This window comes from Agelaius phoeniceus, chromosome Z (genome assembly GCF_051311805.1).
Source record: "Agelaius phoeniceus isolate bAgePho1 chromosome Z, bAgePho1.hap1, whole genome shotgun sequence".
Lineage (NCBI taxonomy): Eukaryota > Metazoa > Chordata > Aves > Passeriformes > Icteridae > Agelaius > Agelaius phoeniceus.
The window spans coordinates 7,683,890-7,701,012 of record NC_135303.1 but is presented as its reverse complement, the minus strand read 5'-3'; the positions used below and the strand labels follow the sequence as shown (position 1 = coordinate 7,701,012).

The 17,123-nt window shown below is 52.9% G+C and overlaps 1 long non-coding RNA gene across 1 annotated transcript; it reads right to left on the bottom strand.

The window, feature by feature from the left end:
* Window positions 1–3,556: 3,556 nt before the first annotated feature.
* On the bottom strand, window positions 3,557–4,729 carry LOC143692224 (uncharacterized). The gene is made up of 3 exons (XR_013180111.1): window positions 4,644–4,729; window positions 4,033–4,365; window positions 3,557–3,621 (listed from the first exon to the last, which is right to left on the bottom strand). It is a non-coding gene; the product is annotated as an uncharacterized LOC143692224 (long non-coding RNA).
* Window positions 4,730–17,123: the final 12,394 nt, after the last annotated feature.

The window sequence follows — 17,123 nt, the reverse complement described above, 5'->3', positions numbered from 1 at the left end:
TGATCATGATTTCATTAACGGTTAGTTCCTTCCTCCTCAGTTCTTGAAGATTTATTATCTTTATGGCCACCTAAAATGACATTGAAAATCAGTAACTTGAGAAGTTGGTGGCACGAGACCACAACGCACATGGAGCGAGTGATTTTGCAATGACACAACTGAGCTGTGCCAAACTTCCATGTGATTAGGCACTGCACTAATTAGGAACTGACATTCCAACAGCCCATTTCTGGGCTCCTTTGGGGGCCAGTTACAGGACACATGGGGCCACTGACATTTTGCCTTGACCACTTGGTAACAGTGGTGTCTCAGCTATCACCCACAAACCTCTGATCACAATCTCTGCTGCTTTGGATGGGATTCAGAAGAAGTAATCCATGCCTTAATACTCTGTGGGTACATCTTGGGCTATGGGCAGGGCTTAGGGCTTTTAGGGACACCTTGCAGATCTCTCCCTATGTGCAGTTCCCAAGTGCAGCACTGCAGGTGGCTAAGGAACTACCAGGAACTTTCAGATGTATTTGCTGGCAGCCAGAAATGAGAATTCAGGACTCTGAAGCTGTAGCCCCAAAGAGCAGTGAGGTGCTCGAAGGCACCACCTTTGTTTTAGCAATGGAGAGCGAGCGAGCGCGTCCTTCTCTGAAAGCAACCGCTGCCCTCCGTGCCTTCCTTCCGGCAGCTGAGGAGGACAAAGTCCCAAATGTATTTTGCAGGCTGGCAGCAGTCTGTGCTTCTTGTGCCTTTTCAGCACAGCTCTGCCCAAAGCTCCAGCCACAGCTCACACCAGAGGGGAAAGCCCCTCAAGAGCAGCAGAGACTGCAGATGCTGTTGACATTTACCTCTCTCCCTGTGGCATTGTCGAGTGCTCTGCAAACATCTCCAAAACTCCTAGAAATAAAACAGAAGCAGAGAAAGGAGAAGCAATTTAGATCTTGCAGTGAAAGCCAGCCCACACAGGAGATCTGTGCTGTAAATGCCTAAAACCTGCAGGATGCAGGAGGGCTCTGCCAGAAGGCAGATGATGCATTTTCCTCTCAAGTGCATGGGCACTGGGCCTGTTCCTGAAGCACTGGGCTTCAACTTCTAAAGGGAGTTTAGTCTTTCCTCTTGGGTTTCACTTTCTAAACTGTGCAGTTTCTATCCTGACCACAGAGTGTTTCCTTCTGCAAACCAGGGGAAAGAAATGTTCCCGGGAACTGTTATCTCACAGTATTGATAGGGCGTAGCTTGTTCTTTCAGGCAAGCACGTTTCTTCTTTTTTCATTAGTGGGGCAGTATGATTTTGAGACATACAAAAAATGCTAAAGAAATTAACACAGAGCTGTCCTACACTTGAGAGACAAGGAGACCTTCAAGGTCCTGTTCCTTGCTGCAGGCAAGACCTTGGCAGCAAGGAGTATCTCTGACAATGCCTTCTGAGCCCACTCACCAATTCTGAGCAGCACTGAGAGATGGGACAATCTATGCCCAGTGTGTGAACATCTTTGCAGCTGGCCTGACTTCACGCTGGATAGACATTCCACCAGAAATACACCTGGCCCATGGTTATGTAGAAGTAACTGTGGTTGGACTCACCCGCTGCCAATATATTCCAGCTCAGTGTATTTCATTACAGGATTTTCAATGGGGTTCACCATTCTCCCTGAGGGAAACAAAATGCAGGATGCTGACTTTAAAGCAGAGATCCCAGCTTTCAGGAGATACAAAAGGCAGCCCCAGTGTCTGGAGCTCTGAGCCCTTTGTGGTCAGCTGGGTAACAACAAGCACAACAGCAACAGGACAGGCAGCCCTGCAGTACAGATGGCTGGCACAGAGCCTGATTTTGTACAGTCCTTTGAAGAGTTCTCTTGACAGGAAAGAAAGCACAGGGAGATGCATTTGCAGGAGAGGAGGTCATCTTGCCCACCTTTCAGCAGTTTGCCAAAAGAATTCCTTCCCATTTGTAAACGAGAGCAGCTCATGCTATAACTGATCCCAACGGGCCTTTCAGCATCAGGACCCTCACCCTTTATGAGCAGGCTGAGCTGAAAGATGCCCCTCTCCCAGCTAAGGAAGGCTCCAGCCTCTGCAGTCCCTCCAGCCCTCAGGGACAGGGCAGCTAGCACAAGAGGACTGGCAAAGCCCAAGCATGAGCACTGACAAGCAGTGGGAAGAAGGCAGAGGCAGCCTGAGCCCTGTACAAGCTGTTGCCCCCATTCAGGACACAAGAGGATGGGCTTTGAGATCAGCCCCACCGAGGCGTGGATCAGTGCCCTTTTTGTCCCAACAGGTGATGGTAGACACAGAATCCACCGGGCTCTGGTCTCAGCCCCACCAGGTCTTATCTGAGAGCACAGCACTGGCAGCTGTTCCGGGCAAGAAGCAGATTGATTGGGCTGTGCTGCAGAATCACAAAGGACTTGATGTGTTTTCCTAGAGACTGATGTGAGCAGGGCTTGGGCCAATGGCTAGGATTCTAACAGTCATGGGAAAGAGTGGGAATCGGGTATGGAAAAGTGCCATGGATCTGGGGAATCGAGCATGGCTGGGCTGGAGGCTCTCTCCTGAGAAATGCCTGCATTACACTTTTATCTGATCACGCCACTTGGATGTGTCTCTTGGACACATCTTGATAAGCATAAAACTAGAAGATTAAATAAAGGTTGTTATCAAAGTATCTGTTTTTTCTTCAGGGGCACATGGACAACACCTTGTGCTCTCTATTTGTCCTGTAACCTGATGTTCTTTCAAAGTAGCTCTTATTGACAAAAAGATAGCATTCTCATGAAAATAAACTGCAGATGTAGTAGTGGTAACAGTAACAGTCATAAAAATGACATCAGTAAGACGTGGGGCAGAAGGGCTCCTTCAGGATGGAGAAAAACACAACAAAAACCCCCCACCAAAAATAAACAACACAAAAACAACCCCACCCCCCCCGGCCAAAAAAAATCCCCAACCAAAAAGACAAAACTCCAAAGCCAGTCTATTTCTGTGAAGTTTTTTTGCTCTGATGACTGGTTGGAAGTCAGGAGACAAAGGAGAATTTAGGAAGCTAAAAATTCTGTTCAGTGTGGCCACTAGCACACAGCACTTGCCTAGATCATTTGCTAGGTCACAGCCTTCTGCTGATCCAAGAAGAATCCCTGCTTAAGCCTTTAGCAGAGAGGCAAGCTCAGGCAAACCCAAGCCAGTCCAAGGTGCCCTCAGAGGCAGCAGGAACACCCAGAGCACTCTCTCGCTGCCTCGGAGCACAGCACTTCCTCTGGGGAGTCCTAAATGGCCCTGTGACACCAAACTCAGGAGGAGCATTTGGTACAGCTCTACTGACACCTGCACACAAGACACTGTCCCTCAGACAAGAAACACCACAGACGTACCCAGCATCTCCAGGTACTTCTCCTCAGTCTGCTTTTCCAGGGACATGAAGGAAGTGCCCAAGCTTGAGTTTCCAGGTTTGGCAGTAAGGCTTCCTCGAGGTGATGCTGCTGCGGCAGCAGGTTCAGAGCCCATGACGTGCTGCACCTGGAGCCTTTCTGGTGGGCACTGTTCCTGTGCCTCATGGCAAACTTGGGGTCCTTCATTGCCAGACATTCGCTGGAAGTCTTCGCAGGCTGCCCGGTGAGATGTCAACACTCGCACCTCAAGTCAAACAGAACAAAGCAGTCAGAGACTCCAGCTTGTCCCTGTCAGCCAGGAATCATCGACTGTGAGGAAAGGCAAAGGACAGACTGACAAGGGATACAGACAGCTTGTTCCAATCCTCCAGCTGGGTCACCACGTTCCACTGCAAAAAGACCTCAAGAAACAAGGAGAGCAGGAATCAATTTGGATGACTGCTGGCCAAAAGGCCAAAGGACAAGTTTCCCTGTCAAGGGCAGCAGTGGAGAATCAGCACACCAGGAAATGTCCTTCAGAGTGACTGTGATACACACTACGGCACGACGGCACTCAGAGGCATCACCCCACTCCCTGCTGCTCTGAGTGGAAAGGCAAGAAAGGCAGAAACCACCAGCTTGGTGACTGCAGTGACTGCATCCCTCTTTCACTCACTTGCTTTTGCAGAGACTGACGGAAGCAATTAAGTTCCTCTCTGATGATTTTCATTTCTTCCTCCAGCCTCTTTTGCCTTGCCTTGACCATACTGTGAGCTGTCTGAAGCTCTGCATCCAGCTGTTCCTTCATCTTCTCTAAAAAACAAGAGAGAGGATGTTTCATGAGTGGAGTGCCTGCCACTCTTTCACTCACCTGATTTTGTTGATCGCCCCTCTGGTGATGGAGATTCTCCTCTTGAATTCTTCTCATGTCTTCTTTGTTCTTTCTCTTTACTGCCACGATGTCACTCTGAGCTTCGGGCAGCTCTGCTTGTGGCTCTGCCTGGATCTTCTGTACACACAAATGCAGAGCAAGTGACTGGGAGCTGCCATCAGGCTCAGCTTTTTCCTCTTGCAGCCTCAAAATCACATTTATTCAGCCACTTCTTTCTGCTTCCCTACCCACATCTGCTTCCAATGAAACCCTTCTGTCCCAGGGCTGATCTCTGCAGCTTCCAAGGCTCTGTGCTTCCAGTGCCTGTGGGACTCCTGGCCTCCTCAGTCCCAAGAGCTCTGGTTTTATGCCCCTCTTCCTGCCCTTCCCTCTGTCCCCTGGCCAGTCAGGCTTACCTGGCCATTCTCCTGTGGCTCTTCCACCTGCTGCCTGAGCTGCTCTTCCTGCTCTCGCGCTGGGAACAGCTCTCCCTGAGTCTGCCATGGCATCTCTGTTGAAGCAATCTGCTCCTGCTCTTTCTCTAGAAGCACCTGCACAGAAAGCAAGAGAAGATGGGTTTTAACTTCCCGTACGACCGTTGTGGGCCAAGACTCAAAGACTGCTGGGCTCACATGTTCCCAAAGCACTGTGCTGCTGCTCTGCTGGGTCATTCTCTGTTTGAGGGGAGGCACAGATTCCAAAGTGACCCTGGCCCTACAATCAGGGTCCATCTGGGATTGAAGCTTCAACAGCCTCTCAGGCAGCTGACAGGGAAGGTGTGGCATTTCTCAAGGGTCTGCTGAGGGCCTCCCTCTGCTTCTGCCATGTCCTGTTTGTCTTTCAGTAGTGACTGACACCCCGCCTTCTCCCACTTCTTCATCCTGCCTCTACAGGTGGCTTCCTGGGTGAGCTCACTCCTTGTGAGAGACACTTCTGGAGTTCAAGTTCATTTCAGGCCTGCACCAGCATTCCTCCTTCCTGGCATCTACACTCTTTTTAGAAGTCACTGGGTCATTCAGGAGATAAGGATGCATGCAAAGATCTCTGATGGACATCACAGAGCCTCTATGGCCACCTCAGTATATGGAGGAGGACCAAGGTGTTTCTTCTCCCTCTTTTGTCAGCTGAGAATTCTGAGCAGCAGAAACAGACACTCTCCTAAGGCCCCCTTAACAAAAGCACTGACACAGCCCTGGGGATGCCAGTGAAGGAAACCATGTGTCATGTATGGCATGGCATGTATGACCAGAGTCACCAAACACCACCTAAACATGGAATTGTTGCCCCTCTCTAGGACAGGCAGAAATTAAAAGAATTAACTGACAACTTCAGGGCACAAGAGGCTGGAGGAGGAAAACAACTCTAAAGGGAAAACCCAACATATTTGGAGGGGGAAACATCTCTGCCTGCCCAGAATCGGTGGAGGGAACATGTCTCTAATCCTCTCCTGAGAGGGATGCTTTAGGTGAGCTTTGCACCTCCAACTGCCTGGGACCAGAGCCAGGAAGACTCAATTATGTAAATGTTACATAGATAGATAGATTAGATAGATAGACAGATAGATAGATACAGAGATAGAGAGATAGATAGATCTCACTACTATGATCTCACTTTACTGTCCTCTGTGTTGCTGCACACATCAACACAGGTTAGCCATTGCCCTGATCAGCAGCAATCCTGCTCCTCAATAAACCACACTCTTGGGGAATCTGGAGCGTGTAGGTCCTTATGGAAAGGGATCAAACCCAGGGCATTGCACTGGGAACTGCACTCTTTGTGCATCTGTGCTCAGGCAAGTTCTTCTCTTGGAAATGACCACACTGATGGTGATAAAGTGGCTGGAATCAGAGAGGCAGCCCATGCACTCCCAGCTCCTGTGATCTCTGAGGAGCAGCTGGAATGCAAGGGCATTGATTTCCTGCTCAATTCCCAAACACAACACACACTGAATGCCTGGGCTGCAAAAAGGGACAGACACTGCTAAGATCAAATGGATTTGTAAGGCCGTACTGCCTGGCCTAGAACCACAACAGTTCCTTATGTTCAAAGGTCCTGGCACAGAATGATATGTTCTCATGCAAAAATACTACATTCAGCAGAAGTGACACATGGAAAATTAATTTTAAACCGACCAAATACAAGTGCAAAAACACAGCAGAAAAAAATGAAGAAAACAAATAGTTTTCTTTGAAAATGAAAGAAAATGAAGAGGCCTCGTCCTACAAGTAAACGAAAAAAACCCCAAGAAAAATGAGGGGGGGATATTAAAGTAGAAAAGTGGCTAAATATTTGGGTGCATTCAGGAGATGCTGATGATCCTTCAAGAGCCTCCCACTGTCCAGGCAAAAGCTCCCTCAGCACCTCCTCACTGGCCCTGTGCTACACCCCCTTGCCCAGCTCCCCTGTCCTTCTGGGCACGCGCTGCAGCCCCTCAAGGACTTTCTGCTGCCCAGGGGCCCACAAGTGCACCCAGCACTGCAGCGGTGGCCGCAGCGCTGCCCAGCACAGGGCCACGCTCGCTGCCCTGCTCCTGCTGCCCCACTGCTGCTGACACAGGCCACCAGGCCCTTGGCCTTCTTGGCCACCTGGCCACACGCTGCCTCATCTTCAGCAGCTCAAGGCCGCCGGCCCTGCGTCCCTTGGGCCCACGCAGCTCCCCCCCCACAAAGGTGCCCATGTCACTTCAGATACAGCAGGCGCCATTGCAAGATGGCCTTCCTCTTCCCAGCAACACAAGACAGCGCTCAAGGACTTGCAGCTTCACCCCCACAGCAGGCTCCAAGGCATTTGCCAAAGCTGCAGACTGCAGCAAAAGATGCTTCTACAGAAACTGGCCGCTTCTGCTTTTGGCTTCACAAGAAGGCTTGGCAACTCCGCACTTTCTTTCTTTGCCTAGGAGGGACAGGAGTGGCCCCCCCACAGCTGCATGGACCACACAATCCTCCCCTTGCAGCTTATCCAAAGCCAAAAGACAGCTGGCCCAAAAGAGACTGTACAAGTGAAGAACTACTCCAAGAAAGTGCAGACCGCTTTCCCAAGCCAAGCACACCTTTCCAAACAGGGAAAACAAGCAAACCAAGGCCTGCCACCTCCAGCACTACCTGCTTTGCCCTTGGCCATAGCACTGCAGAAGCCTAGAGATAGAGCTGCCCTGAGTCAAGCAGCCAGATGCTCTCCCAGAAGCACCAGCCCTGGGCTGCCTCAAGGTGACAGGTCAGAGGCCAAGTGCCTTGGTCGCTGCCTGGAGGAAATGCCGAGCTCCTGGCAGGACTCTGGCACCCAGCATCCTCAGCCAGCAACAGCAAAGTGCTGGCTGCTGCAAAACTTGCAGCTCTGCCTTGCACTAAAGACAGCACCCCACACAACTGGCACTTACGGCCTCAGAATATCCAGCCTCTGGTGTGAGCACTGATGGTGGCTGGCGGTCATGCAGCTCAGCCTGCTCCTCTTTGGCTTCTTGTCCAGGAGCAGCGGGAGCCAGGGGAGAGATGGCTTGTGCTTCTGTCATCTGTCAGAAGAGAGGAGCATGAGGGACAGGCCATTTCCTATCATGCAGAATCTCATCTCTTTTCACATCTACCACCACACCTACTAAGGAAAAATCGTACATATTTCATGGTGACAGAGGGCTTCGAATTCACAGCTACCAAATTCAAATGGGCCAATTCAGCAGCACTCTAGATGGATATGAAGTTGATTTTCCTCCCTGGCTGCTATCAGCAAGAAGGTTGGCTTGGCAAAAGGGAGCTTTAAGTGCTTGAAAGCACTGAAATGCAAAAGTAGGAAAGCGACAGCAACGCCTTGGCTCCTGCTGCTGCAGACGTAGAAAACTGAAACTGGATCACAATCCCAGCCAGGGCTGAAAAAGGGGCAGAAAACGTTGTCCAGAAGCATCTTTGCTTGCTGCAAAAAGGAAAATGAACAGGCCTTCTCTTCTTAACAAAACTACCAGCCAACAAAGCACAAGATGGAAAGGTCACCCCCTCCAGTGTCTAAAGGCCTAGGATGCAGTGAGGGGATGTTTGGCGGTGAAACAGCCCTTGTGCTGAGCACTGTCATGCAGGGATGGATGGACGTCTGCCTGAAGGTCCCTCAAGAGCCTCCCATTGTCCAGGCAAAAGCTCCCTCAGCACCTCCTCACTGGCCTTGTGCTACACGCCCTTGCCCAGCTCCCCTGTCCTTCTGTGCACGCGCTGCAGCCCTCCAAGGACTTTCTGCTGCCCAGGGGCCCACAAGTGCACCCAGCACTGCAGCGGTGGCCGCAGCGCTGCCCAGCACAGGGCCACACTCGCTGCCCTGCTCCTGCTGCCCCACTGCTGCTGACACAGGCCACCAGGCCCTTGGCCTTCTTGGCCACCTGGCCACACGCTGCCTCATCTTCAGCAGCTCAAGGCCGCCGGCCCTGCGTCCCTTGGGCCCACGCAGCTCCTCCCCCACAAAGGTGCCCATGTCACTTCAGATACAGCAGGCGCCTTTGCAAGATGGCCTTCCTCTTCCCAGCAACACAAGACAGCGCTCAAGGACTTGCAGCTTCACCCCCACAGCAGGCTCCAAGGCATTTGCCAAAGCTGCAGACTGCAGCAAAAGATGCATCTACAGAAACTGGCCGCTTCTGCTTTTGGCTTCACAAGAAGGCTTGGCAACTCCGCACTTTCTTTCTTTGCCTAGGAGGGACAGGAGTGGCCCCCCCACAGCTGCATGGACCACACAATCCTCCCCTTGCAGCTTATCAAAAGCCAAAAGACAGCTGGCCCAAAAGAGACTGTACAAGTGAAGAACTACTCCAAGAAAGTGCAGACCGCTTTCCCAAGCCAAGCACACCTTTCCAAACAGGGAAAACAAGCAAACCAAGGCCTGCCACCTCCAGCACTACCTGCTTTGCCCTTGGCCATAGCACTGCAGAAGCCTAGAGATAGAGCTGCCCTGAGTCAAGCAGCCAGATGCTCTCCCAGAAGCACCAGCCCTGGGCTGCCTCAAGGTGACAGGTCAGAGGCCAAGTGCCTTGGTCGCTGCCTGGAGGAAATGCCGAGCTCCTGGCAGGACTCTGGCACCCAGCATCCTCAGCCAGCAACAGCAAAGTGCTGGCTGCTGCAAAACTTGCAGCTCTGCCTTGCACTAAAGACAGCACCCCACACAACTGGCACTTACAGCTTCAGAATATCCAGCCTCTGGTGTGAGCACTGATGGTGGCTGGCGGTCATGCAGCTCAGCCTGCTCCTCTTTGGCTTCTTGTCCAGGAGCAGCGGGAGCCAGGGGAGAGATGGCTTGTGCTTCTGTCATCTGTCAGAAGAGAGGAGCATGAGGGACAGGCCATTTCCTATCATGCAGAATCTCATCTCTTTTCACATCTACCACCACACCTACTAAGGAAAAATCGTCCATATTTCATGGTGACAGAGGGCTTCGAATTCACAGCTACCAAATTCAAATGGGCCAATTCAGCAGCACTCTAGATGGATATGAAGTTGATTTTCCTCCCTGGCTGCTATCAGCAAGAAGGTTGGCTTGGCAAAAGGGAGCTTTAAGTGCTTGAAAGCACTGAAATGCAAAAGTAGGAAAGCGACAGCAACGCCTTGGCTCCTGCTGCTGCAGACGTAGAAAACTGAAACTGGATCACAATCCCAGCCAGGGCTGAAAAAGGGGCAGAAAACGTTGTCCAGAAGCATCTTTGCTTGCTGCAAAAAGGAAAATGAACAGGCCTTCTCTTCCTAACAAAACTACCAGCCAACAAAGCACAAGATGGAAAGGTCACCCCCTCCAGTGTCTAAAGGCCTAGGATGCAGTGAGGGGATGTTTGGCGGTGAAACAGCCCTTGTGCTGAGCACTGTCATGCAGGGATGGATGGACGTCTGCCTGAAGGTCCCTCAAGAGCCTCCCATTGTCCAGGCAAAAGCTCCCTCAGCACCTCCTCACTGGCCTTGTGCTACACGCCCTTGCCCAGCTCCCCTGTCCTTCTGTGCACGTGCTGCAGCCCCTCAAGGACTTTCTGCTGCCCAGGGGCCCACAAGTGCACCCAGCACTGCAGCGGTGGCCGCAGCGCTGCCCAGCACAGGGCCACGCTCGCTGCCCTGCTCCTGCTGCCCCACTGCTGCTGACACAGGCCACCAGGCCCTTGGCCTTCTTGGCCACCTGGCCACACGCTGCCTCATCTTCAGCAGCTGAAGGCCGCCAGCCCTGCGTCCCTTGGGCCCACGCAGCTCCTCCCCCACAAAGGTGCCCATGTCACTTCAGATACAGCAGGCGCCATTGCAAGATGGCCTTCCTCTTCCCAGCAACACAAGACAGCGCTCAAGGACTTGCAGCTTCACCCCCACTGCAGGCTCCAAGGCATTTGCCAAAGCTGCAGACTGCAGCAAAAGATGCATCTACAGAAACTGGCCGCTTCTGCTTTTGGCTTCACAAGAAGGCTTGGCAACTCCGCACTTTCTTTCTTTGCCTAGGAGGGACAGGAGTGGCCCCCCCACAGCTGCATGGACCACACAATCCTCCCCTTGCAGCTTATCAAAAGCCAAAAGACAGCTGGCCCAAAAGAGACTGTACAAGTGAAGAACTACTCCAAGAAAGTGCAGACCGCTTTCCCAAGCCAAGCACACCTTTCCAAACAGGGAAAACAAGCAAACCAAGGCCTGCCACCTCCAGCACTACCTGCTTTGCCCTTGGCCATAGCACTGCAGAAGCCTAGAGATAGAGCTGCCCTGAGTCAAGCAGCCAGATGCTCTCCCAGAAGCACCAGCCCTGGGCTGCCTCAAGGTGACAGGTCAGAGGCCAAGTGCCTTGGTCGCTGCCTGGAGGAAATGCCGAGCTCCTGGCAGGACTCTGGCACCCAGCATCCTCAGCCAGCAACAGCAAAGTGCTGGCTGCTGCAAAACTTGCAGCTCTGCCTTGCACTAAAGACAGCACCCCACACAACTGGCACTTACAGCTTCAGAATATCCAGCCTCTGGTGTGAGCACTGATGGTGGCTGGCGGTCATGCAGCTCAGCCTGCTCCTCTTTGGCTTCTTGTCCAGGAGCAGCGGGAGCCAGGGGAGAGATGGCTTGTGCTTCTGTCATCTGTCAGAAGAGAGGAGCATGAGGGACAGGCCATTTCCTATCATGCAGAATCTCATCTCTTTTCACATCTACCACCACACCTACTAAGGAAAAATCGTCCATATTTCATGGTGACAGAGGGCTTCGAATTCACAGCTACCAAATTCAAATGGGCCAATTCAGCAGCACTCTAGATGGATATGAAGTTGATTTTCCTCCCTGGCTGCTATCAGCAAGAAGGTTGGCTTGGCAAAAGGGAGCTTTAAGTGCTTGAAAGCACTGAAATGCAAAAGTAGGAAAGCGACAGCAACGCCTTGGCTCCTGCTGCTGCAGACGTAGAAAACTGAAACTGGATCACAATCCCAGCCAGGGCTGAAAAAGGGGCAGAAAACGTTGTCCAGAAGCATCTTTGCTTGCTGCAAAAAGGAAAATGAACAGGCCTTCTCTTCCTAACAAAACTACCAGCCAACAAAGCACAAGATGGAAAGGTCACCCCCTCCAGTGTCTAAAGGCCTAGGATGCAGTGAGGGGATGTTTGGCGGTGAAACAGCCCTTGTGCTGAGCACTGTCATGCAGGGATGGATGGACGTCTGCCTGAAGGTCCCTCAAGAGCCTCCCATTGTCCAGGCAAAAGCTCCCTCAGCACCTCCTCACTGGCCTTGTGCTACACGCCCTTGCCCAGCTCCCCTGTCCTTCTGTGCACGTGCTGCAGCCCCTCAAGGACTTTCTGCTGCCCAGGGGCCCACAAGTGCACCCAGCACTGCAGCGGTGGCCGCAGCGCTGCCCAGCACAGGGCCACGCTCGCTGCCCTGCTCCTGCTGCCCCACTGCTGCTGACACAGGCCACCAGGCCCTTGGCCTTCTTGGCCACCTGGCCACACGCTGCCTCATCTTCAGCAGCTGAAGGCCGCCAGCCCTGCGTCCCTTGGGCCCACGCAGCTCCTCCCCCACAAAGGTGCCCATGTCACTTCAGATACAGCAGGCGCCATTGCAAGATGGCCTTCCTCTTCCCAGCAACACAAGACAGCGCTCAAGGACTTGCAGCTTCACCCCCACTGCAGGCTCCAAGGCATTTGCCAAAGCTGCAGACTGCAGCAAAAGATGCATCTACAGAAACTGGCCGCTTCTGCTTTTGGCTTCACAAGAAGGCTTGGCAACTCCGCACTTTCTTTCTTTGCCTAGGAGGGACAGGAGTGGCCCCCCCACAGCTGCATGGACCACACAATCCTCCCCTTGCAGCTTATCAAAAGCCAAAAGACAGCTGGCCCAAAAGAGACTGTACAAGTGAAGAACTACTCCAAGAAAGTGCAGACCGCTTTCCCAAGCCAAGCACACCTTTCCAAACAGGGAAAACAAGCAAACCAAGGCCTGCCACCTCCAGCACTACCTGCTTTGCCCTTGGCCATAGCACTGCAGAAGCCTAGAGATAGAGCTGCCCTGAGTCAAGCAGCCAGATGCTCTCCCAGAAGCACCAGCCCTGGGCTGCCTCAAGGTGACAGGTCAGAGGCCAAGTGCCTTGGTCGCTGCCTGGAGGAAATGCCGAGCTCCTGGCAGGACTCTGGCACCCAGCATCCTCAGCCAGCAACAGCAAAGTGCTGGCTGCTGCAAAACTTGCAGCTCTGCCTTGCACTAAAGACAGCACCCCACACAACTGGCACTTACAGCTTCAGAATATCCAGCCTCTGGTGTGAGCACTGATGGTGGCTGGCGGTCATGCAGCTCAGCCTGCTCCTCCTTGGCTTCTTGTCCAGGAGCAGCGGGAGCCAGGGGAGAGATGGCTTGTGCTTCTGTCATCTGTCAGAAGAGAGGAGCATGAGGGACAGGCCATTTCCTATCATGCAGAATCTCATCTCTTTTCACATCTACCACCACACCTACTAAGGAAAAATCGTCCATATTTCATGGTGACAGAGGGCTTCGAATTCACAGCTACCAAATTCAAATGGGCCAATTCAGCAGCACTCTAGATGGATATGAAGTTGATTTTCCTCCCTGGCTGCTATCAGCAAGAAGGTTGGCTTGGCAAAAGGGAGCTTTAAGTGCTTGAAAGCACTGAAATGCAAAAGTAGGAAAGCGACAGCAACGCCTTGGCTCCTGCTGCTGCAGACGTAGAAAACTGAAACTGGATCACAATCCCAGCCAGGGCTGAAAAAGGGGCAGAAAACGTTGTCCAGAAGCATCTTTGCTTGCTGCAAAAAGGAAAATGAACAGGCCTTCTCTTCCTAACAAAACTACCAGCCAACAAAGCACAAGATGGAAAGGTCACCCCCTCCAGTGTCTAAAGGCCTAGGATGCAGTGAGGGGATGTTTGGCGGTGAAACAGCCCTTGTGCTGAGCACTGTCATGCAGGGATGGATGGACGTCTGCCTGAAGGTCCCTCAAGAGCCTCCCATTGTCCAGGCAAAAGCTCCCTCAGCACCTCCTCACTGGCCTTGTGCTACACCCCCTTGCCCAGCTCCCCTGTCCTTCTGTGCACGTGCTGCAGCCCCTCAAGGACTTTCTGCTGCCCAGGGGCCCACAAGTGCACCCAGCACTGCAGCGGTGGCCGCAGCGCTGCCCAGCACAGGGCCACGCTCGCTGCCCTGCTCCTGCTGCCCCACTGCTGCTGACACAGGCCACCAGGCCCTTGGCCTTCTTGGCCACCTGGCCACACGCTGCCTCATCTTCAGCAGCTGAAGGCCGCCAGCCCTGCGTCCCTTGGGCCCACGCAGCTCCTCCCCCACAAAGGTGCCCATGTCACTTCAGATACAGCAGGCGCCATTGCAAGATGGCCTTCCTCTTCCCAGCAACACAAGACAGCGCTCAAGGACTTGCAGCTTCACCCCCACTGCAGGCTCCAAGGCATTTGCCAAAGCTGCAGACTGCAGCAAAAGATGCATCTACAGAAACTGGCCGCTTCTGCTTTTGGCTTCACAAGAAGGCTTGGCAACTCCGCACTTTCTTTCTTTGCCTAGGAGGGACAGGAGTGGCCCCCCCACAGCTGCATGGACCACACAATCCTCCCCTTGCAGCTTATCAAAAGCCAAAAGACAGCTGGCCCAAAAGAGACTGTACAAGTGAAGAACTACTCCAAGAAAGTGCAGACCGCTTTCCCAAGCCAAGCACACCTTTCCAAACAGGGAAAACAAGCAAACCAAGGCCTGCCACCTCCAGCACTACCTGCTTTGCCCTTGGCCATAGCACTGCAGAAGCCTAGAGATAGAGCTGCCCTGAGTCAAGCAGCCAGATGCTCTCCCAGAAGCACCAGCCCTGGGCTGCCTCAAGGTGACAGGTCAGAGGCCAAGTGCGTTGGTCGCTGCCTGGAGGAAATGCCGAGCTCCTGGCAGGACTCTGGCACCCAGCATCCTCAGCCAGCAACAGCAAAGTGCTGGCTGCTGCAAAACTTGCAGCTCTGCCTTGCACTAAAGACAGCACCCCACACAACTGGCACTTACAGCTTCAGAATATCCAGCCTCTGGTGTGAGCACTGATGGTGGCTGGCGGTCATGCAGCTCAGCCTGCTCCTCTTTGGCTTCTTGTCCAGGAGCAGCGGGAGCCAGGGGAGAGATGGCTTGTGCTTCTGTCATCTGTCAGAAGAGAGGAGCATGAGGGACAGGCCATTTCCTATCATGCAGAATCTCATCTCTTTTCACATCTACCACCACACCTACTAAGGAAAAATCGTCCATATTTCATGGTGACAGAGGGCTTCGAATTCACAGCTACCAAATTCAAATGGGCCAATTCAGCAGCACTCTAGATGGATATGAAGTTGATTTTCCTCCCTGGCTGCTATCAGCAAGAAGGTTGGCTTGGCAAAAGGGAGCTTTAAGTGCTTGAAAGCACTGAAATGCAAAAGTAGGAAAGCGACAGCAACGCCTTGGCTCCTGCTGCTGCAGACGTAGAAAACTGAAACTGGATCACAATCCCAGCCAGGGCTGAAAAAGGGGCAGAAAACGTTGTCCAGAAGCATCTTTGCTTGCTGCAAAAAGGAAAATGAACAGGCCTTCTCTTCCTAACAAAACTACCAGCCAACAAAGCACAAGATGGAAAGGTCACCCCCTCCAGTGTCTAAAGGCCTAGGATGCAGTGAGGGGATGTTTGGCGGTGAAACAGCCCTTGTGCTGAGCACTGTCATGCAGGGATGGATGGACGTCTGCCTGAAGGTCCCTCAAGAGCCTCCCATTGTCCAGGCAAAAGCTCCCTCAGCACCTCCTCACTGGCCTTGTGCTACACCCCCTTCCCCAGCTCCCCTGTCCTTCTGTGCACGCGCTGCAGCCCTCCAAGGACTTTCTGCTGCCCAGGGGCCCACAAGTGCACCCAGCACTGCAGCGGTGGCCGCAGCGCTGCCCAGCACAGGGCCACGCTCGCTGCCCTGCTCCTGCTGCCCCACTGCTGCTGACACAGGCCACCAGGCCCTTGGCCTTCTTGGCCACCTGGCCACACGCTGCCTCATCTTCAGCAGCTCAAGGCCGCCAGCCCTGCGTCCCTTGGGCCCACGCAGCTCCTCCCCCACAAAGGTGCCCATGTCACTTCAGATACAGCAGGCGCCATTGCAAGATGGCCTTCCTCTTCCCAGCAACACAAGACAGCGCTCAAGGACTTGCAGCTTCACCCCCACAGCAGGCTCCAAGGCATTTGCCAAAGCTGCAGACTGCAGCAAAAGATGCATCTACAGAAACTGGCCGCTTCTGCTTTTGGCTTCACAAGAAGGCTTGGCAACTCCGCACTTTCTTTCTTTGCCTAGGAGGGACAGGAGTGGCCCCCCCACAGCTGCATGGACCACACAATCCTCCCCTTGCAGCTTATCAAAAGCCAAAAGACAGCTGGCCCCAAAGAGACTGTACAAGTGAAGAACTACTCCAAGAAAGTGCAGACCGCTTTCCCAAGCCAAGCACACCTTTCCAAACAGGGAAAACAAGCAAACCAAGGCCTGCCACCTCCAGCACTACCTGCTTTGCCCTTGGCCATAGCACTGCAGAAGCCTAGAGATAGAGCTGCCCTGAGTCAAGCAGCCAGATGCTCTCCCAGAAGCACCAGCCCTGGGCTGCCTCAAGGTGACAGGTCAGAGGCCAAGTGCCTTGGTCGCTGCCTGGAGGAAATGCCGAGCTCCTGGCAGGACTCTGGCACCCAGCATCCTCAGCCAGCAACAGCAAAGTGCTGGCTGCTGCAAAACTTGCAGCTCTGCCTTGCACTAAAGACAGCACCCCACACAACTGGCACTTACAGCTTCAGAATATCCAGCCTCTGGTGTGAGCACTGATGGTGGCTGGCGGTCATGCAGCTCAGCCTGCTCCTCTTTGGCTTCTTGTCCAGGAGCAGCGGGAGCCAGGGGAGAGATGGCTTGTGCTTCTGTCATCTGTCAGAAGAGAGGAGCATGAGGGACAGGCCATTTCCTATCATGCAGAATCTCATCTCTTTTCACATCTACCACCACACCTACTAAGGAAAAATCGTCCATATTTCATGGTGACAGAGGGCTTCGAATTCACAGCTACCAAATTCAAATGGGCCAATTCAGCAGCACTCTAGATGGATATGAAGTTGATTTTCCTCCCTGGCTGCTATCAGCAAGAAGGTTGGCTTGGCAAAAGGGAGCTTTAAGTGCTTGAAAGCACTGAAATGCAAAAGTAGGAAAGCGACAGCAACGCCTTGGCTCCTGCTGCTGCAGACGTAGAAAACTGAAACTGGATCACAATCCCAGCCAGGGCTGAAAAAGGGGCAGAAAACGTTGTCCAGAAGCATCTTTGCTTGCTGCAAAAAGGAAAATGAACAGGCCTTCTCTTCCTAACAAAACTACCAGCCAACAAAGCACAAGATGGAAAGGTCACCCCCTCCAGTGTCTAAAGGCCTAGGATGCAGTGAGGGGATGTTTGGCGGTGAAACA